The following is a 26,843-nucleotide window of genomic DNA, read 5'->3' as shown; positions in this document are numbered from 1 at the left end:
TGCAAGGTGCAGCCAAATGGAAGTGTATACTGAATTTGACTTTTGGAGGTGTAACAAATAGCATACTATCTGTTATACAGTAGGTGCACACAGGTCTACGTACTGGGCTTTACAGTTGTGTACAAAGCATTTCCACTTAGCTGTGTTGTGTGACAAACTCCTGTGGTTGGACATCTTGCTTCCCTTTGAATGTCCATACACTTTGGAGGCAACTTCAAATATTCAAACTCTATGACTTTAGGAGCTAGATTGCCAGGTTGAGTTGCTTGGGTCTTGGAAGCCTGACCCTACCCTTGCTGTGAGTGAGAAGGTTTGATATGTTGGAGAGCCTCTTGTGAGGTACTAAGGACAACTATAAGAGCGGTCTGAACAATGGTTGTTGCACCCGGGTGGGCGCTACTAGAATCATCTTGAGAGATGTCTGTCCAAGTTTCCAGACAAGATAGGAAATGAGTGGGAAAGGCGGAAAAGTGTATGCCAATATCCCTGATCAGTTCACCCAAAGAGCATTGTCTACAGACTGTGGCTGGTGGTACCTGGAGGGAAAGTTTTGGCATTTTGCATTTTCTATGGCGGTGAACAAATCCACGTCTGGTGTCCCCCACTGCTGGAAGTAGCAGTGGAAGACCCACTTGTGAACTTGTTGCTGCGTCCTGCTTAGCAGGTCCACTACTGAACTGTCTCAGTTTACTGACATGATGGGAAATGAGTGAGAGACGTGGAAAAGTGTATGTAACTATCTCTGATGAATTCACCCAACGAGCATTGCCCTCGCACTGTGGATGGTGGTACCTGGAGGCGAAGTTTTGGCATTTAGCACTTTCTACAGTGGCAAACAGATCCCAGTCTGGTGCCCCCTGCCACTGGAAATAGTGGTGGAAGACCCACTTGTGGACTTGCTGCTACGTCCCGCTTAGCAGGTCTGCCAAGGGACTGTCCACTCTGGGGAGATACTTCACAAAGAGGTGGATGTGATGGTGGATAGTTCAGGGCCAAATGTCCTGTGCCAGCTGAGGCAACTGTATCAGGGGTGTTACTCCTTGCTTTTGAAAGTAATACCAAGTTGTCATATTGTCTGCTTGGAGAAGAATGGTATTTCCAGTTATACGGGGAGGAAGATTTTTAGAGTAATCTGAATCACTATAACCTCCAGCACATTGATGTGTAGCGTTTGCTGATGACCGGTCCAAGAACCCTGAACCGTGATGTACTCCATATGCATGCCCCACCCTCTGAGTGATGCATCTGTGGTGACACAGGGATCAAGTCCAAAATGTCTGCCCTTGAGGAGATTCTTTGTGCCCCACTAGTGCAGTGACTGATGGCCCCTGGGTGGAATCAGCACTAGATCCTCAAAACTGGTAACCACTGAGATGCAAGACACTCCTGTAAAGGTTGCATGTTGAGCCTGGCATGAGGAACTATTGCTGTACAAGAGACCACCATGCCCACAAGGTGTATCACTGTTCTGACTAGCAGGCAATGACGTGGCTGAAAAAGAGCCAATTGGTTCTGGAGATGGAGAACCCGCTGGGCACTGGGGTATGCTGTGGTTAAGACTGAACTGAGGATTGCTCCCAGATATGGCTGTATCTGAAGAGACTGTAAATGTGATTTTGTGGCATTTATTGTGAACCCCAAACTGTGTAAAAGATCGATGGTGGCCTGCGTATCCTGCAGGCATCTCTGTCTCAATTAACTTTTGATCAGCCAATCATCGATATACAGGAAGACATGCATGATGTGTCTTCACAAATGGGCTGGCACCACCACTAGGCATTTGGTAAACATTCTGGGGCTGTTGTGACCCCAAACTACAGAACTTTGAACTAGTAATGCCATCCACTTACCACAAATCTGAGGTGCCAGCGATGTGCCAGGTGAATCGGCATATAAAAGTATGCATCCTTCAGGTCGAGAGCCATCATAAAGTCGCCTTCTTGCATCAGTAGTAATACATTCTGTAGTCCCACCATGTAAAAGTGGTCTGACAGAATGTAGTGATTGAGAGGGTGTAGGTTCATTATCGGCCTGAGTGTCCCATCTTTTTTGGGTATTAAAAAGTATTGGGAGTAAACCACCTTGGCATGATACCTTTGTGGAACGGGCTTCTTTGAGAAGGAGAAAATGCTGAGGGTTCAGGTCTGTCTGCATAGAGGAATGTTTAGTGGGGTGGAGGTCAGTTCTAGGCAGTATCCATGGTGGAAGACAGATAGCACCCACTGGTCTGATGTTATCTCTGGCCAAAGGTGGTGAAACTGCTGCAGCCTTCCCCATCAAGTGTTGTGTTTCTGGGGGGGGGGGGGGGGGGGGGGGGAGAGAATGTGTGGTGAGCCACTATTTGGAGGTAGAGGCTCTCTTCCAGGGAGTTCCTTTACCTCTGCCTCTCTGTTTATCCCCCTTGAAGCTTCCTCTGCAGTAACCTTTATACCCTTGTTGGTGATATGTTTGCTGCTGCTTCTGATATGTCTGGGTGTCAGAGGTGGTATCTAGGAATCCACTCTACCCTAATATCTACGAAAGGACTGCTGACGTGGCAGTTAGGACTGCAGTGCCCCCATGGATTTTGCAGTCTCTGTATCCTTTTTTACTTTTTCTAACTCGGAGTGTACCTCTGGGCCGAAGAGATGTTCCCCATTAAATGGGACGTTAAGCCAGTGTTTTTACACCTCATGATTGAAGCCGGAGTAATTTAGCCAGCCATGTCTACGCAGGAGGATTGAGGAGTTTAGCCCTCTTGCTGTGGTGTCCACGCTGTCTATGTCGCAGCATATAGTTTCATTTGAGATTTGCCTACCTTCAGTGAATAACTGTTCTCCTCTCTCTTTGTATTGCTTTGGAATACGTTGTAGCAAGTCTTCAATGTCATCCCAAGTGGCCCTGTTATAGTGCAATAGCAAACCCACTGAGTTGGCTATGCACCAATGGTTGCATGGCCCACTGCGACCTGCTTTCCTGCTGCATCTATGCGTTTGCTTTCCTTATCAGAAGGAAGTGCTTCTCCAGTACTCTGGAACGCTTCCCTCTTCCTAGCAGTTATTACAACCAGGGAGTCAGCTGTTGGGTGTCTCTTGATTTAAAGAGGGTCAGAAGGAAAAGTCTTGTATTTCGTTCAATGTGTGGTGTTCGGACCCTAGATTTGAGTGGGTCTTTGAATATCTCCATGGAGACTTTCAGCTTTGACCTTATCACTGGTGAGTCTGTCTTGGAGAATGTTTTGACTAAGACGTTGGTTCCTTACTACAAGGTATGCATCTGTACTCAATGGTATTCAGCAGCACGTTGAATGACACTATGATAGGAGGAAGTATTGTCAGGCGGTGTTGCTTTAGCTGGGACTGGAATCTCAATGTCTGGATCTGGTAGCACTACATCGTGTGTATCTCAAGGACATGGCCTTTGTGGTCTTTGTCACGAACATAATGACTAGGGCTCCCTGTGTCTGCAGCATCTGAGTGTGTAGATGATGGTGACATAGGTTGTGGAGGTGGTGTAATGTCAACTGGCATAGGACTAGTGGCCCTATGCTCCATACTCTTCTTAGGAAGAGGCTAAGGTAGATCAATGTCCAGCCTTTTCTTTTTGTGGGCCTTCTCAGACAAATGTTCCTCTTCCAGAGAACGTTTTTTTGAACCATTAGTTCTTGAAGGTTTTCAAAAACATTTCCCTTACCCACAGTGTTTGTTGTTTTACTTTTCTTTGGGGCTTTTTTATCATTTTTTCTTTTTATTCTGGTGCTCTCCTGAGCATGGGATGTTGATGCAGACGTACGGCTCGGCTCCAATGGGGTATACTGCAACAATGCTGTATGGTTGATTGGCTCTGACGGCTTTGTCGACCCCGAAGGAGGGCAGGCCATTGAAGGCGTTGTCGGCACTATAGGCTGCGCAAGTGTTAATGGATTTTTCAGCACCAAGTGTGCTGCGGCTTCGAGGGCTGTGTTTCCCCTCCATATCTGTCCCAATTGCCTGGAGCCCAATCGGGATCGAGCACATGTCTTGTCCCATCTCAACTCCAAGGAATACTCTCGATGTAGGCCAGAACTTGAAGGCTCTGGCACACCAAGATGATCTAGTCGTTGGTATATGTGGGGGCTGGTGATGTTGGGTATTCACAGGACTTGGTGTTATCATCCTAGGCCCAATACGGTCTGTCCTTTCAGAAGTTCCACAGCCAGCATTATTGACTCGTCGCGGTCTTCCTCCTCATGATGGCTGGAGTCATTGGATGTGACAAGATGGTGCCCCCTCTAGGGGAATGTTCTTTTCCTCCTCCTCGCCAAACTCTAGATGCTGCTCTTCATCTGCAGATAATTCAGCCTACGCTGCCATGTCCATGGCAGGAGCTTGGAGTCTAAGATTTTCTTATTCTTGAACAGGCCACAGGCAGCGCAGCCCTGCTTGTTGTGCTCCGGCAACAAGCAGAGGTTGCAGACGTTGGGCTGGTCTGAGTAGGCTTATTTTGCCCTGAATCAAGGGCACTTTCTGGAAAGTCTCTCCTTTTTACCTTCCATCACTCGGAGTGAAACATTCTTGGCAGAACTTGTAAGAGGGCTCTCGTGTTGAGGCCAACCGAAACAGAAAGATCACTGAAAACTTGAATCTGACGGGTGACAAGTAAGAGTTGGATTCTTTGAGTAGAACCTGCTACAAGTCCATTGCGCTTCCACAGGCCGTGAAGGCATCAAAGATGTACAGAGCTCTGCCGCAATCTGTTTGGACCCAATGGCGGAAAAAAATCTATCTAGTAATGGAGCTGCTAACCATGCGCATTCTTCTGAAGAGGAACGTCATGCCAGCAATACAAAACTTGAAGAAAAACAAGCTGTAGAGTCTGAGTCCAACACTAGATGGCAGGAGTGTGCACAGCATGTGTAACTGCAGCCAACATATGCTACGAATTATGAGGCCTCCCAAAATCAGAATTGTGTTGCATGGGAGTTCCATCAAACACTGACAACCTGTGGGAAGGTTTAATACCTAGCTTTCTTCCTGACACTGGCACCAACATATGTTTCCCTGATAACCTTAGAACCTTTTTTAAGTTGTACGGTACAACTTTTTTAAAGTTGTACTGGATAAGACTTCCCAACATGTATTAAAGTGTGGTACCAAATATCATTCAGGGCATTAAAGTATAGGTCTTGAATTAAATTTGTGGATGTAATGCAAATCCCTGAGAGCAGTGGAAATATAGCCCAATTCAGACAGTTTGCATATTCTTCTCAATGCAGAGTTCCGAAGCACCTCTACATTGTAGTGCTAACCTTCCTTTTCTATTCTTCATCATGATTTTAAATTCAGGGGTAGGCTGTCATTGAGATAGGTTTGTCTCTAAGCTGCCTTGACTTCATCTGTCCTGGATGTAGCAACATCATAGAATGGAGGTTGTATAATTTGTTCGGGGCCTTATCAAGGTATGACGAGAGGCTCCAAGAGAATATTAACAACAAGGACAATACAGCACTAGATATTATGTCTGCATAGAATGGGATGCTTTTAATCACAACACTAACTCAACTGGAAAGGAGAGTTGATGTTGAGGAATCTGCAAGAAGATATAATATTGACTACAAATATTTTTACCGGAGGTAATTAACTTTTTCATATGAAGGACACTTCTTTTCGCAGCTTCCTCACTTTATGGTTGAGTTCCAAAGGAATACTTTATGGCAGGTGGAGTTGAGTAGTGACGACTAACCAAGAGAATTATGCAAAATCGCCCAGTAAAGAATCTGTCCCTGCAATTCTGAGTTTTGTGGCAGTAATGCCTCACAAAAGTATCTAAGGATAACCAGATGGCTGGTTGGCAAATATAATCTATCACAACACTTCGGTGAGAGCACTAGAAGGTGCCATGGCCCTCATTAAGTAGACAAGCATACCAGCTGGAGGGTCTTTCTGGGCTAAAGCATAACAGATGTTTATGCAAAGGGTCACATAATGTGGGACTTTGTGCTTGATTTAATTCTTTGCTATTCTTTGCTAAAGGGAAGTTGACAAAAAGTTGATCTTCTACTCTCTCCTGACCTGTGTGGGCACTATAAAAGATACTGCACACCTGGTGGAAATGAATGCAAGAATGATGGACTTACCGGATGGGAAGGCAGGCAAAACTTATAGCATAAAACAAGGTCAGGTAGCACCTAACTTCATTCTACCAACTGTTTGTCTTTATTTTTAGTTACGTAGGTAAGATGTCAATTTACAAAATTCACAATTTATTAAGAGTCATGTGAATCAGATCTCTTTAAAAACTGGAGTCAAGAATGATCAAGTGCTAAGAAGAACACGGTGAAAAGTGATTGAAGTTCACCGAAACTATCGACCTAAGTTAACATCACTAAGGACATATGTAAAATCAGTAGATTTATCGGACAACTCTATAATGGTTTAAATGGAGAGGCCATAGGGAAGGTTACAACCAGATTCAAATCTCACTGTTGGACAATGAATGGCTTGGGATGGAGCAAACAGAGTAAATCTTTCACAAAATGCAACACCAAGGGGTTATTAAACAGACAGTTGATTCGTAAGTCATGTGAATGTGGAAAAATCCAGAAAATAACATTGTAGGATGGCAACCACTAAATTCTGCGTTGAAAAGGCCAGAACTAAACATATGAGAGGCACTATTGGAAAGGATTCAAACTTTTGGACTCGCAGTATGAGACAAATTTTGACCTGGCAACTAAAGTAACATCTCCGACCTCAATAGATAAGAAAAAAGTCTTTAGTTTGCAGGTATCAATCTCCAAGCATGGAGCCGCAGCAATTTGGAGACGCCAACCATTCTACTGTGACAGCAAGTACTCTCTTTGGGGAAGAGGATAATGGGTTTGCATTCTGAGTCCCAACATATCAGCATATCAAATCCTCCTTATGAGGTCTATGATGACCAGTATCAGCTGAATTCATTCATCCCATGCCCTCTGCAGGTCTTTTGGCAGAAGGTGGTTCAGCAAGAACATGTAAAGCGAACCTTACAACCAGTGGAAATCAAAAGCATCTACCCGGAAACTTTTCAGAAAACAACATATGGCACAGAAGCGAGGGTACTTCCTGTTCTCCACAGTGAATACATACATATGTGACCATCCAATTCTGGAGAAGATCATCATGGGATGGCATTACTACTCATGGTCTCCTAGTCAGAGGTATGTCAGTTCACCCCAGAAGACAGGCTGTCACTGGCAAGATACCCCTCTGCAGAGCCAATCACCACTGATTTAAGGTCTCTCAACACAGCCCTGCCTGTTTACATAGTGGTTGTGTTGCCCTAAATAATGTGGACAGTATTTCCAGAGATGAGGCGGAGGAAGAACTTCAGTTCCAACACACTTACGTTTAGCCGCTGTTTTTACAAGAACAAAAGGCCCGCACCAGCATGCTCCCAGATTGGTGCCCCAGCCCAGCGAGGGTGCATGGGATTGTAGAGGAATGAATTGATAACCACTGTGAGGTTGGAATTTCTCATCAACCACTACAGACTGGGGACAAAAGATTGAAAAATCTGTTCAGAAGCCATTTACTTTTATAATAATCTGGTCCCTGCCTCTCTTCATAATCTTCCCTAACATGGCATTATAAAAACATTGGCGGGTCGGCTCATGTTGGCACACAAGCATAAGTTATTATCAACTATTTCAAAGACCCTATTTCTCTCAAATATTAGAAGGCTGAAAAGCTGATATGGTCCACCTAGCTACACCATATAACCTGATACAGCTAATGTAGTCAGCCAAGGGAGAGCAGCCCGTCGTATCTCACATCACTGAATCTTACTGGTTCCTGGATCTAGGCATATATTAAATCTGACATCGAAAGAGGCAGAATGAAAACGATGCTCCCAATGAGAAGGAAATAGCAAAGATTGATTCCTTTTTGCTATTTTCTCGATAGACAATGACACAGCAAACAAGTCACAATGGTTATTTTGACTGTGTTGTTGGTTGTAGGTTCACTGTGGACCAGATTCTGTTGAGTGCACTTGCTTAAACAAAATATTGGCCTTGATTTCCAACAAATAGTTCTTAGAATGTGTGACTCTGAATCCTCTGAAAAAGGTCAAAATTTTAAGCAGATGTTTTTTTTTTTTAAACGATATTTAAAATAAAACCTACATTCACATTTCGTCGTTTACACAAGGCTAAGTAAATAGGCTTTACTGGCAGTTTTTTCTTTCCTCAATGGCAGCCTAGTTGGAGATTCCTGCTGCCTCTGTTTATTTGCCCTGCAAAACACACCCCTCTGGCTGCTCGAAACCAAGATAGCATCTACCCCAGAAAGAGCCAGACTCCATGCCTTGTGTCGATTCATCACTCGCAGTATTTGTTCCTGCTCTGAATCCTGTTTGCTATTCAGTCAGTTTATCAACAGCAATCTGTTTACCCCCATCCATCAACTCAGTGTTAAAATCTTCACAGAAACGTTTAGCTCTGTCAACCCTGAGATAAGAGAGAAGATACGGAGTGCACGAAAACAAGACAGCAAAAAAAGATTTCGCTCACAAGGGAACTTGAAAACAGATTCCAGAATATTGTAGGGTGTCTATGATTGTTGTATCGAATAATAAGGACGTATCTCAAGGATATATTGTGCGTGGCCTTCAAGGAATAAAAATCTTACGAACAAGAAGCAGCACAGGCAATCTGGCAGGCTCTGCTGTGGAGTTTAATATGACCGATGAACTTTGCATCTTAGCCTTCAGTAAAACGTCCTATATTCAACTTTTTCTAAGAAACACTAACTTAGTAAATGAAAACGTAGCATGTCATGCCTGATGTAAATAAAATGTTATATTACACATTCAACAGAGCTCACACCCAAATTACTTGACTGGATTTGAATAATCCATCATTTGTCTACCCTGCACGTTACTCTGAATCAGTGAGAGAGTTGAGGAAGCTCCTGCTGATCCTATGATACACAGTCCCGGTGTGTGCACACCCGTGGGTATGTTATGCTATGCAGATCTGTAGTGCGCGTCATCATCCTGGAGCTTACCCTGGCGCTGTAGAAGAAGCATGTAAACAAAGCCCTATGAATATCTCGCGCTGTTAATTTCCAAAATCAGAAAGTAGTTTAGAGTATATGGTTTTGACTAGGGGATATGGAAAATGTCTTTGCAGCGGGCCAAATGAGCGGATCTGTAAAACAAGTTAAAACACAGGAAAAAAAACATGGGCAAAGTGGGAAGCCTCTGTAAGCACAGCACTAGCCACTTACATTGTGAAATCCGTGGCAAGGCTGCTTGTTGACTCTGGACAGATGTGAGAATCTTTCACTCCTATACACCCTGGCTAAAAGGGAGGAAGAAAGGCCAAGGTAAGACAGAAGTGAATACTTATCGCACTTTGAGCATGCCTGTTCCCAGTTCTAAACAAGATTTAAGGAGAGAATGTGCATGCTAGTGAAACCAAAGATTTCACGAATCAAGCCGAATATGATGCAGACGAGGGAGGGATCTGTATGAAAATGCAACACAGTCCAGAACAATAAAATGTGTTTCGTGCTCGAAAGTTACTAAGAAAGGTTGTTTAGAGTGCAGCGCTGCACCACCCAATTAACAAAAATTAACTGGTCACCCTTCAGCTGGTGATGTCTGTATATGTTATATCGTCAAAGGTACATGAAAAGTCGTAATGTTCATACTTCAAAAGAATGGACTGGGGGAGGGCTTCTGAATGAAATGATGAGTACTTTTACTGTTCATGAAAATTCAAGTTTACATCCAGAACTTGGGCCCTCCAATGTTTAAACAATCTCAGCATATTTCATTTGTTTTTGAAACCCGATGTCGTGAATCTTAAAGTGGTCCCTAGTGAAACACATACATAATACACACGTAATACAGAATATAAACAAAGTTCTGCAGGGATTAGTGCAAACATGCACTGCCACTGGCAGAACACAGAGCAATCACAAACCTGGCAACAAGTTTTAAAGCATAACTGGGACATGTAGAATATGCATTGTGTGTGTGCATGGAGGCTTGTTTTTTGCTCAGTTTCAAAAGCCTTATTCTATTCCGTGGTCAAAAAGACAGCCTAAAGTGGTGTTAGTATGCTTTCATGCAAGACAAAATTAATAATTTATTGTAAGGAAGTGTCTGAGAGTAAGTCAGGTGTGACTTTAGCAGTGAACTCCAGCAAGTGCAGGAGGTTCACTGTAGTCTGGAGGTGGGAGCTTGCCTTCAACAGTCAGTCGTTGAGGTAGGGGAAGCCAGGCACCCTTGATCTGCACAGATGAGCTTCAATCACTGCCAACACCTTGGTGAACACCGGAGGGATGGTGGTGAGGCCAAAAGAGAGCACAGCAAACTGAAAGTGCTTGTGGCCTACCGTGAACTACAGGTAACACCTGCGGGCAGGCAGGACCGGAATGTGGAAGTATGCGTCCTGCAAGGCCAAGGCCACCACCATCCAGTCTCCGGGTCCAGGGCAGACAGGACTTGAGCAAGCATGAGCATCATGAACTTCTCCTTCTTGAGGAAGGAGTTGAGAGGGTGCAGGTTTAGGATAAGACAAAGGTCTCAATCCTTCCTGGGCACCAGAAAGTAGAGGGAATAGCAACCTCAACCTAATTCTGGCATCAGCACCCTCTCTATGGCTCCCTTGGCCAAAAGAGTCATCACATTCTGGTGGAGTAAAGTGAGTAGGTCTTACGCAAGTGGGTGGCATGGGTGGAGGGGTAGTTACAAAGGGTACAGATTAGCCCCTTCGGAAGATCTGGAGAATGCATTGGTCTGATGTTCTTGAACTCCAGGGGGGACAGGTGATGGTGTACCCTGCCTCCCACTGGGTGCCCACAAAAGTAAGAGGGTAAATTAAAGGGGTCAAAGGCTGCAGCTGCCAAGGGGAGTGGTGGAATGGCCCTACTTCTGGCTGCCCCACCCATGGGAGTCTATGGGTACCACATCTTCAGTCATGCAGAGGCTGGAAAGCTTGCATGCTGTGGTGGCTGGGAGGGTAAAGACAAGATTGGAAGCCCCTTCCGAAGCCATGAAAGGAGTGCAAGGCAGACTGGGGTTGGCAAGGGGCCACAGAAAGGCCCAGGGACATGGCCATAGCCATGCTGTCTTTAATGCGCTCCAGTGTTGAGTCTGCCTTGTCTCCTAAGAAATGAGAACCATCAAAGGTCATGTCCATAAGCAAGGCTTGGACATCCCCTGAAAAGCCATATGTTCTCAGCAAGGCGTAGCGCTGTAAGGCCATCATCAATGAAACCGCTCTGCCTAGCCAGTCGGTAGTATCCAGTCCACATCTGATTATGAACTTCGCTGCATCTCTCCCGTCAGCAACAGCTTGGGGAAGTATGACCCAGGTCTCATCTGGGACCACTGGCAGCACCTGCACAACTAAATCTCACAGGGCATGGAAGTAACAGCCCAAAAGGCACGCAGTGTTCATGCACCACAGTGCCAGGGAGGTGGAAGGAAACACTGGCTTGCCTAAGTCGTCCAGGCTCTTGGATACCCTATCAAGTGGAGCAATAGGAATGCACCAGAATTTATGCAGGAGGTGGAGGCTTGGACAACCAAGCTCTCCGGGGTAGTGTGTTGTATGAGGAAGTTGGTGGTCCCCTGGAGTGAGGCGATGGTAGCGGGAAACAGCTCTGTTTACAGGAGCCCCTGTGCTAGGGTTGGACATGGTCCTAAGCAGGATGTCTGTATGGGCTTCATTAAAAGGGAGAATCAGTTTGTTGGGTGTGTCTCTTACCAAAAGCACCTCTGTCAAGACTTTGATCTTGACTGCCACCAAGGGCAAATGAAGGTCCAGGACATCAGTCACCCTTCTCTCGACAAAGCAAACAACACTCCCTCTTCCATACCCATGGCAAGAGGAGAAAGCATGCCAGTATCTGGGGCATGGCCAGTACACAGGCCTCCATCAAGTCCTCAAACCAGTCCATGTTGGGGTCTAAGGGCTGGTATTCTTCAGGGACCAGCGAAGGCTCCCACTCCTCCTCGAGTCTGAGCCCATAGTAATTGGGCTCAGGCTCCGACCTGCGAAGCACGGATCCAGGCCACACCAGACAGCGCCCCTCCGGCTCCGAGTCAGAGTTGGGGATAAGAATGAGGATGGTGCTGCTGGAGGGTGCTGGGAGTGTCAGGTGCTTGAGGTGGTACAACCAACGCCGGTCCAGAGCCATTTGTGGACCGAGAGGCCCAAGTGGCGCTAAGCACGGTCAAGCTGGCAGAGAACCAGTAGGGTCCTCTCCAGAACCCACAGGGCCCAAAGGTGCAACAGCAAGGATGGGCTGTCCAAATATGAGGTACATGGCCTTATAGAACTCACAGAGTTTGGAGTTAGGTGGGGTTACTCTGGCTCCTGGAATCTCAGGGAGGTGCAGAGCTGGCCAGGTGTCAGCTCAACTGTGGAAGCAGGCCTCATCGAAAGACTGTTACAGACGGGACAAAGTTTAAAGACCTCTTCAACTTTTTATTCCTTTTCTTGTAGGACTTACCCGAACACCAGGATGATTACGAGAATGATGACGATCTTGGGCTCCGCAACCGATCCTGGAACCTTCCTCTGAACCAGGACCTGTTGCAGTGTTGAAGTGGAGTCGCAAGGAGCTTGAGGCAGTACTCCCTAAAGATCTTGGGGTGCATAGCACGACAGTAAGCGCAGGTCTTTGTGTCATGGTCATGCTCCAGGCACCAGAGATAAACGAGGTGTGGGTCCATAATATCATCTGTCGGTGGCATGCGCTGGAGGGCTTGAAGCTGACCTTCTTAGTGGACGTACCTGCCACACAAGGAGAAGATTTTCTAAAAATGCCAGTCTAGAAGGGACTGATGGGGTAGCACTCTCCACATCTGCACTGACTGGCGCGGAAAGAAAAGAAATGACGCCAGAACACTGGGGTGGCCCCTATATAGGCACCATGCTGTCACTTTTGGCACAGACGATGACATCAGGCTGAACCGAATGCTGTCACCTACCGACACGCAGGGGTACTGCCCACTAAAAATATCCAGATTCAGTCTGAGGCTTGGGGTGATTCTAAGGTAAGGAATCTGCAGCTAGAAGTCTCTATCAGATATCTCTTCAACTACTATCCTGGTACCCATTTATTCCAAAACATGATGCATATTAGAGGAAAATTACACATCAACTTTATTTGGATCCTGGACGTACCATTAGCTTATAATTACGATCACTCTACCATGTCCTGTAGTTCTATACAGAAAAATAAAAGGAAAACAAGTGGTGACCAAAGCACTCAGGTTTCCTAAGTCCGTGCATTAATGTCATCCAGCTCACGTTTTTACTTTGTATTATGGGTCTTGTAGTTCTGATTTTGTAATGCCATAAACATAACTATAAATCCTAGAATGTAAAAATGAGGTATTTATAAGCCACTCACACATGAACCTGGGAAACTTGAGAGCACTGAATGGTTAGAACTCAATTTATACCTAGGTTTCTTAAAAGGTGCAATATCAACCTGAACTACTTCACTTTGGATTTCAGAATGCTTTGACACAGTCCAAAGTAAAATAGGAAAGATGGGTATGTGACATGATCGTTTGCCTTCAACATCTGCTATGCCCTTTACATCACTCACTAGTCCAAATCCCAGAAAGGCCAATGCAGCCCATCCGTTTCTCAGGTTGGTATCCAAAGTACGATCAAATTGGTTATAAGTAACACTAATCATTAACTTCACTTAGTAGTGGCCGTCTGAGGGTACCAGGCACGACATAAGAAATAACCTATTTTTACATGTGCTGCAGATGTAAAGCTCTATATATACACTTGACAACTGTGCTCACTTTGGTGTGGACAGATAGCATTTCCTACAGTAGCATGAACTTCAAGAGTGTGCACCTGCTATAGAATCCAGGCACAACAGGACAAGCAAGCGAAAGCCTGTCTGCATGGTCCGCCTCAGCCCACATCATCCACAGGTCCTGAGCCCCATGACCAGAGCGTTACTCTGCCTCTGCGTCTTTTATCATCTTGGCCATAATGGTGCTGTAACATTGATGGTCACTGTCCTGCCGCATGTGTCAAGCCATGTATGCATGTATGTGTCACAGTGCAGTGCCCATTCTCATTTAAATTTGCAGTTCCAAGATTGTGGAGCCCATCTGGGAGCAGTGAATGTAAAAAAATAAATAAAAAAGGGACATTTATGTGCACTAAATTGCTCTTTAAGAAAGGAAATGCCAGGCAGCATTTAAAAAAACAGGCACAATAGGGTGGGGTGGTAAATAAAATAAGCCGAAAGGGATGGGGCGAGGGAATGTAAAATAACTTACAAATTTGGCGGGACAGGGAACAATGTAAGAGGGAAGCACAACACGGGAAGAGAGCAAGAAAACACATGCAGTCTGTCTTTATTTCCCGCAGAATTCCAGGAAGGAACACACACAGCTGGTAGATGGTAGGAAGGTGTGTTGTAGATACTGAACTTCACTATAAACCCAGGAAGGAAGAAACGGAGAGTCCAAAGAGACACTAACGTCCAGACAGGAATCCAGAGTGGAATGTCGACGTGGACAAGAGTGGAACCCACTGAACCTTAGGAAGAACAGAATTCAAGACCGGGTATTTGAAAGAAAACACAATGCATCACAATACAACACAGTACTATGCAGTGCTGAACGTAAGACGAAAAGCGAGTTCCCAGCAACTTCAGTACTGAAAGGATATAAGTCATACAATCAGAAGTATGAGAGACAGAAATGCTATGAGGCGGGACAAACATAAGAACAGGTAGGAAAAGATACTGAATCAGGAGCAGAGGAGTGAAACAGACAGCTAACCTTCCGATCATGCGCAAGAAGCTGATTCAAAACTTTATGTGTATTGGAAACAATAGGCCTGACCAACAGCAGCTTAAGCTATGTAGCATGGACCTAATGGTGTGATGATGAATTAAGTACATTTCTGATCATGTAAAAATTGAACAAGCTAAAAGGGGAGAAGTGGAGAATGTGCTGGAGGAGGTAATTTTCCCGGGTAAGGGTGCCGGGAATCTGAAAGAGCCACTATCACAGTACTTTGCGATTTGACCTACTACAGCAATGGTTAATGTTGTCTTAGTGCGATAAATCACTTGTTATTTTACATTCCAGGGAAATGCAAATTATGTAGTTCAACCTGCTGACATTCTTAAAGCATTTCAGGCTAACATGACCATGCGTGACATTTCTTTGGGAGGAGAAATTTCTCACAATGAGTTTTGACAGTATCCATCTCTCAAACATTTGTTCAATAAACTGAATAAACACTTACAGAGAAAACTGTCTTGAAAAGCATCTATCATGTGCTGCACCTGGATGTATACCACTTGAAATTGTCATGTCCATAATGAATAAATCACGTCCATGCCAAAGAACTGCATTTTTATTTTAGTTTCTATCTGGCACAAGGTGCATGCTCAATTTCTTAAAATTAAATACTTTTTTCACGTTGCATTACACTATTATGCATTTTAGTTTTTGAGTTCTACAAGGTAGCTATTTAAAAAAATCAATATGGCAGCTCATTTTCTTAGTTAAATACTGTCAATGGCCTTCACATACGCATCTTAATAAGAAACCAGCTCGCCCTTATTTAGGTACTACATGAGATCACTGATCATTATGTCACACATCTACGGGACTCATTTATCATGGACGATCATGATATATAAATTATGCTGAGCCTTAGGGTCATACATCATGAGAATCTCTGCTACATTGTCTGTGCTAGATTTTCTAAAGTTCAGTTTACCCAAGTAAGAAATGCTGCTGGCCTCAGGCGTCTCCTTTATGGGACACCAGACTTTTGCCTCCTTCTGTCGGCTGTTATCTAGTTTGTTTTTCCCATCTGAGACAGTCAAGGCAGATTCCACCTTATCTGTGTACACATGGCAAGGGGGCTTTTGATTAATTGGGTGACAACTTTAGAAAAGCTGTATGTCTTTGGCTCCCTCTCTGTGTCACCGCTCACCCCTTAAGTGTTCAAAATATGACCAGAACTTTATTTTACTGATATTGAACCAAATCTCACTAACTATAGGTTCCTGACACTGGTTGCCAGTCCAGAAGTGTGTCTGTATTAAAGCGCTCGTTGTGCTGCTCCCACCTCAGAGCCTTCTATCTCCAGGACCAAACTAAAAAACATGAAAGTCTCAAACAAACAGTGAGATATTTTGCCTGTGATTTGCTGACAACCCCCATACACACAAATGTGTTAAAATGGTAGCCCTTTCAGCGTACAGGTGCCCGCCTCTGGAACTTCTTTGTTAAAAAGCATAACAAGCACTTGCACAAGCCAATAGGTTTAATTTCTGTGAGAACTATTGGTTTTGTCAATTTTATTATTATAATTTTTTTCGATCTGTTGAATAGCACTTCGAGCTGCTGTCCAACATGGTTTAAAGTAGGAAAAAAAGATAAAAAATTAAGAAGCATGATGCAGACAACGTTGAGCAATGCTGCTGTGTAATATGTGTAAAAAGAGTGTGGAGGATGGGGGTGATTAAGCAGATGAGGGAGGATGGCGGGAGAAACAAAACAAACAGCGGTGGGCAGGTAAAAGCAGAAGGTGGGGAAAAACAGACAGCAGGGGGTGGTGAACACAGACAGTGGGAGAAACAGACGAGGGAATAAGGGGAAAACAGGCGGCGGGGGTGGTGATTTACGGCAGGTGTGGGGTTGAGGATGGCCAAAAGTAAAAAGAATAAAAATACCTGGAGCGGCACATGGTCAGTGGAAGGACACTGGCCACAAACAGAAGGCTGTGCTGGGTCCATGCTCCACCTCATGGACGGAAACCAGAAGCAGATTGAAGGAGGAGGACAGCAGCCAGCCGGTGTGAGAAGCAAGTCAGTGAAGTGGAAGCCAACCTACGGTAAAGTATAACTCGCACCCATGCCATACTCTGATAATTATCCTGCATATTATATCTGTCATGACATCTTCTATGACATAATTGATAATATAACTGCAACATTTGCAGTAAAATTATTGATGAGAATACTGTGCATGGCGGGGGTGTGAGTTTTAGTTATCTTAGAGCACAAGTTATAGTTACTTGTGATAACTATAACTGCTGAATTTCTATGGTTTTGTGTGTGTAAATTCTGAATCTAACTATAAACCTTTGTTCTTTCAGTAAATTTACAAGGTTTTCTAAATTCTATTTCGTGACCATGACGTCCTTGTAACCCAAAGTTACTTTCCGGCATGTGATATAGTTTCTTCAGATGAGTATAAGTATAACTATAACTTTTGAATTTCTATGGTTTTGTATGGGCACAACGTCAACCTAACTATAATGTTCCTGTGGTACAAGTTACTTACCTTCGGTAATGATATACCAGGTAGAGACATATTCTAGTTGCAGATTCCTTACCTTGGAATTTTCCCCCAGGCGTCAGACTGGATCTGGAGATTTTTTCTTCGAGCAATACCCTTGCGCACTGGTAGGTGGCATTGTTCGACTCAGCGGGAATCGTTGCCATCGTAGTCACCGTGATGATGTCGGGAGTTAGTCATAGATGCGCCTCAGTGCAGTAATGTCAGTTTATTTTCATAACTTTCCACGCCAAAGCGCAGAGCCACGAAAAACAGTGAAATTGGTGTGCCAGAGGTAAGGCCCTGAATGGGGAAGCCCTGTCCCTAGAAATCAGTTCGCAAATGGGGAGGATGGGTGGGTCGGTAATGAATCTGCAACTAGAATATGTCTCTATCAGATATATCATTACCAAAGGTAAGTAACTTATACATCTGATAGAGACTTCTAGTTGCAGATTCCTTACCTTAGAAAAGATACCCAAGCAATGCCATCCTCGGAGGTGGGCTGCGAACCAAGATCATACTAGAAAGTCCTGCAGGACCGAACAACCAAAGTAGCCGTCCCTACGGACCTGAGTGTCCAGGCAGTAATGTTTAGTAAACGTGTGCAAGGATGCCAATGTAGCTGCCTGGCAGATATCCAGGGCAGGAACTCCGCGTGCTAACGCTGTGGAAGCAGCAGTTGCTCTGGTGGAATGAGCGCGCAAGCCCTCAAGGAGTTGCTTCTTTGCCAAAGCGTAGCAGATTTTGATGCAAAGAAGTATCCATCATGAGATGGTACATTTTTTCTCTGCCTTCCCTTTCTTCGCACCTACATATCCAACAGAGTTGATCGTCCACCCAGAAATCTCTATTGCGATTGAGATAGAATGCCAACGCTCTTTTTGGATCCAGGTGGCGGAGTCTCTCCTCCTCATAAGAAGGATGTGGAGGTGTGTAAAAATTAGGCAAAGTGATGGACTGGCCTACATAAAAAGGTGTAACGACTTTGGGAAGGAAGGAAGCCTTAGTGCGTAACACCACTTTGTCAGGGTGCACAGACAAAAATGGGGGCTTAGAAGGTAGAGCCTGAAGCTCGCTTCCTCTGCACACAGAAGTGATGGCAACAAGAAAAACTGTGTTGAAAGTAAGGCGCTGTAAGGGACAATTGTGTATCAGTTCAAAGGGAGTACACATTAAGTAAGTAAGGACAAGACTAAAGTCCCACTAAGGCATCATAAACTGAGTGGGAGGAAACAAATGGGTAAGGCCCTTAAGGAATCTACTAACAATAGGAGACTTAAAGAGTGAAAGCCGATCAGGCAACCTAAGAAAGGCTGAGATAGCCAATAAATAACCTTTAAGTGGGGCCCAAAGTAGAGCCCTGCTGGGCCAAAGAAAGAATGAACAAAAGAACCCCAGAAAGAGGAGCAGAGAGGGGATGAACACATTTGTTGGTACACCATGCCACAAATTTAGGTGGAGGGATACATGGCTGCCAAGATTACATCCAAGACTTCAGGTGGAGGGTCAAAAGCCATCAACTGCCGCTGCTCAATCTCCATGCATGGAGGTGGAGATCGGACAGGTTCGGGTGAAGAATTGTCCCCTGCTGCTGCGACAGAAGATCCTCCCATAGGGGCAGACTGAGTGGAGGATCGGTGGCCATGCTCTATAGCTCTGGATACCACAGTCTCCATGCCCAGTCCGGAGCAACCAAGATTACTTGGGTCGGGTCGTTCTTGATCTTCTTGAGAACTCTGAGCAGAAGTGGTATAGGCGGAAAGGCATAAAGGAGGCTGGAGTTCCACTCGAGATGAAAAGTGTCTACGAGCAAGTGCCGCCTTGGAAACTCCAACGCGCAAAACAGCTGACATTGTGCGTTCTCTGAGGAGGCGAACAGATCTCACCAATGTTCTCCCCACTGCTGAAAGAGACCTTGTGCCACCTCTGGATGGAGACCCCATTCATGATCAACTATGCATCGACAGCTGAGTTCGTCCGCTCTGGCGTTCAGAGAGCCTGCCAGATTTTGAACGACCAGGGTGATGTCCTGATGTGCCAGCCATGTCCAGAGGCATAGCATCTCCTGACAAAGGGTCCAGGACCCTACTCCGTCCTGTTTGTTGCAGTACCACATGGCGGTAGTGTAGTCTGCGAACACCTGCACTACTTTCCCCTTTGAAAGGGGGAAGAAACGCTTTCAACGCATGTTGGAGAGATTTCCCTGGTGCTGCGCCCATTGGAACTTCAAGTCCCACAGCAGAGCCTGCATATGCCATAAGGCATGTGTCACTAGCAGAATGCAGGAGGCCCAGCGGCCTCAGAGTCAGACTCACCAAAACCCAAGCTAGAGGCTGAAAGATCGGAATCATAGCCTGAATATCCTGGGCTCACTTTTCGGGAGGATACGCCCAAAACTGCACTGTGTGCAGAACAGTTCTGATGAAAGGGAGCATCTGAAAGGGGGGGGGGAAGGGGTGACTTAGGCACGTTTATAGTGAACCCCAGCGTGTGCAGGAGATTCGCCGTAGTCTGAAGGTGGGAGATGACTTTCTGGGGCGAGTCCGCTTTCAACAGCCAGTCGTCGAGATAGGGGAAGACTAAAACCCCCAACCTGCGCAGTTAAGCTGCAACCACCCGAGGGATGCTGGTGAGGCCAAAGGGGAGCACAGTAAATTGAAAGTGCTTGTGACCTACGCTTGGTAACGTCTGTGGGCAGGCAGGATCGGAATATGGAACTAAGCGTCCTGAAAGTCCAACACTACCATCCAGTCTTCTGGGTCAAAGGCAGACAGGACCTGAGCCAGGGTGAGCATTTTGAATTTCTCCTTCTTGAGGAAGAGATTGAGGGCCCGAAGGTCTAGGATAGGACGTAAGCCCTTGTCTTTTTTGGGCACCAGAAAGTAACCGGAATAACAACCACGACCTAATTCTGGCACAGGGACCCTCTCTATGGCTCCCTTGGCCAAGAGGGCCGCGACTTCCTGGTGGAGAAGTGGCACTTAATTCTTCCATTATGCGGCTGAATGATGGAGGCATGGCTGGTGGGGCAGATGGGAAGGGCCCCTTCGAACGATCTGCAAAACCCACCTTTCTGTAGTGATGGATTCCCAGTGGGGCAGGTGATGGCGAATCCAGCCGCCAACTGGGCCAGAGCGAAGGGACGGACTAGGAGGATATGGAGGCTGCAGCAGGGGCAGGGGTGGGCTGGGCAGACCTTGGTTCCCTGTCCCACGACCACGTGGGATTCCGTGTCCCCGGCCACGCAGTGGCTGAACAGTATGGGTGGCAAGGTGGCTGGGAAAGGGACGCAATAGGGTGCCCTTCCGTTGCCACGAAAGGGGTGAAAGGTGGACTCCTGGGGACGAGGGGTAGTGGAAAGGCCAAGGGACCAAGCCGTAGCGAGCGGGAGTCCTTGAACCTCTCAAGCGCTGAGTCCGCCTTGTCTCCAAAGAGATGGGAGCCATCAAAGGTCATATCCATAAGAGTCTGTTGGACATTCCCTGAGAAACCAGATGTACGTAACCAGGCATGGCACCTCAAGGCCACCGTCACCGCAACCAATCTACCAAGTGAGTCGGTCATGTCCAGCCCACAGCGGATAGTGAACTTTGCCGCATCTCTCCCATTGGTGACAACTTAGAAGACGATAGCAGGGGCCTCCTCTGGCAGAACTTGCGCTACCGTATCCTATAGAGAGTGAGTATAATGGCCAAAAAGCATGCGGTGTTTACTGACCGCAGCACAAGACTGGAGGAAGAAAACATCTTCTTCCCAAATTGTTCCAGGCTTTTTGATTCCCAATCTAGAGGTGCGGAAGAGAATGCGCCTGAAGATGAGGATGCCTGTATAACAAGGCTCTTAAGCGTGGGGTGTTGGGACAGGAATTTAGGGTCGTTCAGGGAGGGCTGATGGCGGCGTGTGATTGTCCTGTTCACAGGAGTCCCTGTGTTGGATCGGGCCAAGTACCCAAAAGGGCATTGGTGAGGGCGTCATTGAATGGAAGAAGAGGCTCAGATGTTGAATCCCTGGTTGAAGCACCTCCGTCAGGAAAGTAGACCTGACATGAACAGTAGGCAGCTCAAGGCCGAGGACCTCAGCCGCCCTACTGACCACCATGGAATAAGTTGCTCCCTCTGCCGTGGCCACGGTAGGAGGAGACAGCATGCCAGTGTCTGGAGAGGTATCCAGACAACTGGCCTCACCCAACTCCTGTGCCCAGTCCAAGTTAGGGTCATCCTGGTATTCATAAGGGTCCAGGGACCCCTCCAATCCTTCCCTGAATTCAAATCCATAAGCATACGGGTCAGAATCCAACCTGGGGTGAATAGGCAATGCGAGAAACAGAATGGAGGCTGCAACGTTTTTGTCAGGTTGCTGCCAGCCAATCAGGGCCTTGCTTTTCCCCTGAGGATCCAAGGAGGATCTGCGTCCCTTTATATACAAATGTTGTTTTAATTTAATAACTAGAAAACTACTGAACGTATTTACACCAAATCACATAAGGTCGCTTTCTGGTCCAAGAGCTAGCTTTCTGCCAAATTTAGTGTAAATCTGACCAGTGGGTCAGTAGCTATTCCTGTTAAAAATCCCTATGGGAATTAACATGGAGAAAACACATTTTGGGAACCCCCTTTTTTTCTCAGCCCTGCTTGACCGATCACCCCAAAACTTTCTAGACAGCAGCTGGTGTGAGCGTAGTATTTTTTTGGAAATGTTTTTGTCAACTGGTGCCAAAAATATAGGCAAATAACAAAAACGCTTTTTTCTATAGAAAATCTAGCTTCTGGCGACCGCCACAAGGTAATATTCATATCACTTAGTGGCGGTTGGCACTATGTAGTTATATTTAGGTCTGCTTCTCCATAGAAAGAGCATTTTTTGGCTTGATAATCACTTTGGCCCTGTTCGACGAATCTTCACAAAACTTTGCAAAAACAAAAGTTCATCTACCTCAGCTCCTTCTTGGAAAGTTTCACAGTGACTCAGCAGGCGGGGGCAGAGACAAAAGGGGGGGTCCCATGATGCAAAATCCTCATGCATTTCAAGTTTAAGAGGGCTATAGCAAAAACTGCTGAACAGAATTACACCAAATTCAGCATGAAGCTAGGTTTTGGTCTGCAGATTGTGCTTTGTGTGATTTGATGTACATCCGTACATCAGGAGTTTTTTGAGACAGTAAGGGTCAAAGAAATATTTGTGTATCTAGGTGGTTGGACTTGCAAGAGTTTCATGAGACTCTTGTGAAAGCGGCAAATTAAAAATAAAGCGCTCCAATTGGCCCACGGAGCTTTATTCCCCTTGGGCCATCTAGCACCCATGGGCGAATCACACTCCAGTAATAACAAGCTCTCTGAAAATGTTGCTGCAGCCATTACAGGACTCAGGGATGCAGTGCCTTGTCCTGAAGTCACAAAAAAGTAATGTAAGAGGGCAAGGCAGGGCCCCATGGGGGCAAGACTCTCAAAGGAACAAAAAAATAATTGCGGCCAGGCCCCATTTATGATGGTTATGTGCCGGGGAGCCCACCTCTTGTGCTGTTATGTAAAGGGAAAGAGGGACGCTTGGACCCCCTCCATGAGCCTCTAGAGGCCCCCAGGAGCCAACCCCCAGGGCGGAAATGTATTTATATTGGGAGAAGGGGTGTGTGGTTCGCTTCCCCATGCTTGCAGAGGGCCTGGAGAGCCCACCCCAGAGGTGAAATTTTACAAAATGGGGAGAGGCAGTCCCCTTCCCCATGCTTCAAAAGGCCCCAGGGAGCCTACCCCCAGTGCAGATTACCTTAATGGAGCGGGACAACTTAAAAAATGCCCTCACTCGCTTGAAGCGAGTGTTAGATCTGTTTCCCTGCAGGCAGTTATGCAGGCAGGGAAATATTTAATAATATTTCTCCCATCCACAGGAGCAGCATGAGGAGCTGCTTCCTGCAGGCAGGAGCAATGTCAGTTCTCACTGTATACAGGGAGCTGGCTGGGGCCGCGGGGGCATTGGGGAGCCCCCAATAAGAATATAGGGGGTGCCCTGGGTGGGCACCAGGGCACCCACCTTTAATGGTGCCAAGCATCAGGATGGGGTCCCTAGGGCTCTAAGATGACCCGGGGAAGGGGGCCATGTTAAGAAGTCATGGTCTTTCTAGAACGGAGAATGAGCCAACGCCTTTTGCTGAAAAGTGCCTACAAAAGCATCTGTGTACATTCAAAATATAGTTTTGTATGATTAGGGCAGGGACATTGAGGAAAGTTGACAATAACCTTCAGAGAACCCCAAACTCTCAAAGTCAGCCCACAATATCTACAGAAGCCAAAATGTAGTGTATAGCATAATTTGACTACTGATCACAGGAACAATAAGTGAAAATAGCAGCTATTAGTAGTCTACATGCCTTGTTTAAGAGTGCATGTAATCCAGTATATGGAGTACCCTCAAACTCAACAATATTCATTAGCCTTGGACTGAATGGGGACTCCTTAAAGGATTGGGGGCTCCGCTATGCCGCAGGGGCTGCAGAGACCAGTGTTAAGAGACAACTTTGATACCGTGTTCTCCAGTGGAATGTCTATCAAATCAATGTTTCTCAAAAATCCCACTAGAAGAGCAGCAGAACCAAAGAACACCATTATTCACAAGATAATCACTCCACTGACCTCAAAAACAGCAATAGGGACACCCTTTACCAGTGAGATTCACCTTCCTAAAAATAATCACTCTTACACAAATATATTTCTGTCAAAGTTAAGGATGTGTAAAGAAACTTGTGGGTAGGGATCTATGTACTTGAACTTCAAATGTTAATAATGGCAAGTTGTGAGGGACACCTTGGCAATGTTGTGGGTAAACAGAATGAGATCAAGTGCCAAGGAATAAGCAAGGCTAGCCAGAGAAACTGAGATAAGCCTTACAAGGATAAGGTGTAGTTTGATTTTTCCTGGTTGGCAGGGCGTGGGTCAGTTTCATATTTTAATGCTGGTAAAGGAAGAATGTGGGTCATTTCATCAAATCACTTTGGCCCTGTTCGACGAATCTTCACAAAACTTTGCAAAAACAAAAGTTCATCTACCTCAGCTCCTTCTTGGAAAGTTTCACAGTGACTCAGCAGGCGGGGGCAGAGACAAAAGGGGGGGTCCCATGATGCAAAATCCTCATGCATTTCAAGTTTAAGAGGGCTATAGCAAAAACTGCTGAACAGAATTACACCAAATTCAGCATGAAGCTAGGTTTTGGTCTGCAGATTGTGCTTTGTGTGATTTGATGTACATCCGTACATCAGGAGTTTTTTGAGACAGTAAGGGTCAAAGAAATATTTGTGTATCTAGGTGGTTGGACTTGCAAGAGTTTCATGAGACTCTTGTGAAAGCGGCAAATTAAAAATAAAGCGCTCCAATTGGCCCACGGAGCTTTATTCCCCTTGGGCCATCTAGCACCCATGGGCGAATCACACTCCAGTAATAACAAGCTCTCTGAAAATGTTGCTGCAGCCATTACAGGACTCAGGGATGCAGTGCCTTGTCCTGAAGTCACAAAAAAGTAATGTAAGAGGGCAAGGCAGGGCCCCATGGGAGCAAGACTCTCAAAGGAACAAAAAAATAATTGCGGCCAGGCCCCATTTATGATGGTTATGTGCCGGGGAGCCCACCTCTTGTGCTGTTATGTAAAGGGAAAGAGGGACGCTTGGACCCCCTCCATGAGCCTCTAGAGGCCCCCAGGAGCCAACCCCCAGGGCGGAAATGTATTTATATTGGGAGAAGGGGTGTGTGGTTCGCTTCCCCATGCTTGCAGAGGGCCTGGAGAGCCCACCCCAGAGGTGAAATTTTACAAAATGGGGAGAGGCAGTCCCCTTCCCCATGCTTCAAAAGGCCCCAGGGAGCCTACCCCCAGTGCAGATTACCTTAATGGAGCGGGACAACTTAAAAAATGCCCTCACTCGCTTGAAGCGAGTGTTAGATCTGTTTCCCTGCAGGCAGTTATGCAGGCAGGGAAATATTTAATAATATTTCTCCCATCCACAGGAGCAGCATGAGGAGCTGCTTCCTGCAGGCAGGAGCAATGTCAGTTCTCACTGTATACAGGGAGCTGGCTGGGGCCGCGGGGGCATTGGGGAGCCCCCAATAAGAATATAGGGGGTGCCCTGGGTGGGCACCAGGGCACCCACCTTTAATGGTGCCAAGCATCAGGATGGGGTCCCTAGGGCTCTAAGATGACCCGGGGAAGGGGGCCATGTTAAGAAGTCATGGTCTTTCTAGAACGGAGAATGAGCCAACGCCTTTTGCTGAAAAGTGCCTACAAAAGCATCTGTGTACATTCAAAATATAGTTTTGTATGATTAGGGCAGGGACATTGAGGAAAGTTGACAATAACCTTCAGAGAACCCCAAACTCTCAAAGTCAGCCCACAATATCTACAGAAGCCAAAATGTAGTGTATAGCATAATTTGACTACTGATCACAGGAACAATAAGTGAAAATAGCAGCTATTAGTAGTCTACATGCCTTGTTTAAGAGTGCATGTAATCCAGTATATGGAGTACCCTCAAACTCAACAATATTCATTAGCCTTGGACTGAATGGGGACTCCTTAAAGGATTGGGGGCTCCGCTATGCCGCAGGGGCTGCAGAGACCAGTGTTAAGAGACAACTTTGATACCGTGTTCTCCAGTGGAATGTCTATCAAATCAATGTTTCTCAAAAATCCCACTAGAAGAGCAGCAGAACCAAAGAACACCATTATTCACAAGATAATCACTCCACTGACCTCAAAAACAGCAATAGGGACACCCTTTACCAGTGAGATTCACCTTCCTAAAAATAATCACTCTTACACAAATATATTTCTGTCAAAGTTAAGGATGTGTAAAGAAACTTGTGGGTAGGGATCTATGTACTTGAACTTCAAATGTTAATAATGGCAAGTTGTGAGGGACACCTTGGCAATGTTGTGGGTAAACAGAATGAGATCAAGTGCCAAGGAATAAGCAAGGCTAGCCAGAGAAACTGAGATAAGCCTTACAAGGATAAGGTGTAGTTTGATTTTTCCTGGTTGGCAGGGCGTGGGTCAGTTTCATATTTTAATGCTGGTAAAGGAAGAATGTGGGTCATTTCATTAAAATTGGAAGGGTCAGCTGGATGGGCAGCAGGAATCATCAAGTCTAGCCTGCACGTCTAGCATTGTAGCCAGTCCTAAAGTGGTACGGAACTTGTCCTGGCTCAGGACTCAGCATACTTTCATCGTTTAACGCTAACAAAGGCAGATTTGGGGTTTGTATCTTCACATTGCAAAGAGCCAAGCAGGATGAAACCAAGTGCCCAGAAATCAGTGAGGCTAGCCCAAGACATTGCAAACAACCTTAGAATAGTAAGGGGATAGTGTAATGTTTCCCTACAATATGCATGTATGATCAAAGGCTAGAGTTCCTGGATGAACAAAGCAGGCAAAGGCTCTGTTCTCCCAAGGCACATCTAAACTGCAGTAGCCCGTAGACTCAGTCACTGCACTATGCTGGCTGGAGCGGGCATTCCGAGAGGTTAAATTAGAAGTTGTGCAGCACAGGAAATGGCACATATTGACCA

The 26,843-nt window shown here is 45.8% G+C and overlaps 1 protein-coding gene across 1 annotated transcript in view; it reads right to left on the bottom strand.

Moving 5' to 3' along the window:
• The window catches only part of B3GNTL1 (UDP-GlcNAc:betaGal beta-1,3-N-acetylglucosaminyltransferase like 1), a 1,877,148-nt gene that overhangs the window by 806,056 nt on the left and 1,044,249 nt on the right, over positions 1 to 26,843 (bottom strand). The window lies entirely within an intron of this gene.

This window comes from Pleurodeles waltl, chromosome 7 (assembly GCF_031143425.1).
Source record: "Pleurodeles waltl isolate 20211129_DDA chromosome 7, aPleWal1.hap1.20221129, whole genome shotgun sequence".
NCBI classification, from domain to species: Eukaryota; Metazoa; Chordata; class Amphibia; order Caudata; family Salamandridae; genus Pleurodeles; species Pleurodeles waltl.
The sequence above is the reverse complement of the archived record's forward strand: the minus strand, read 5'-3'. Positions and strand labels throughout refer to the sequence as shown.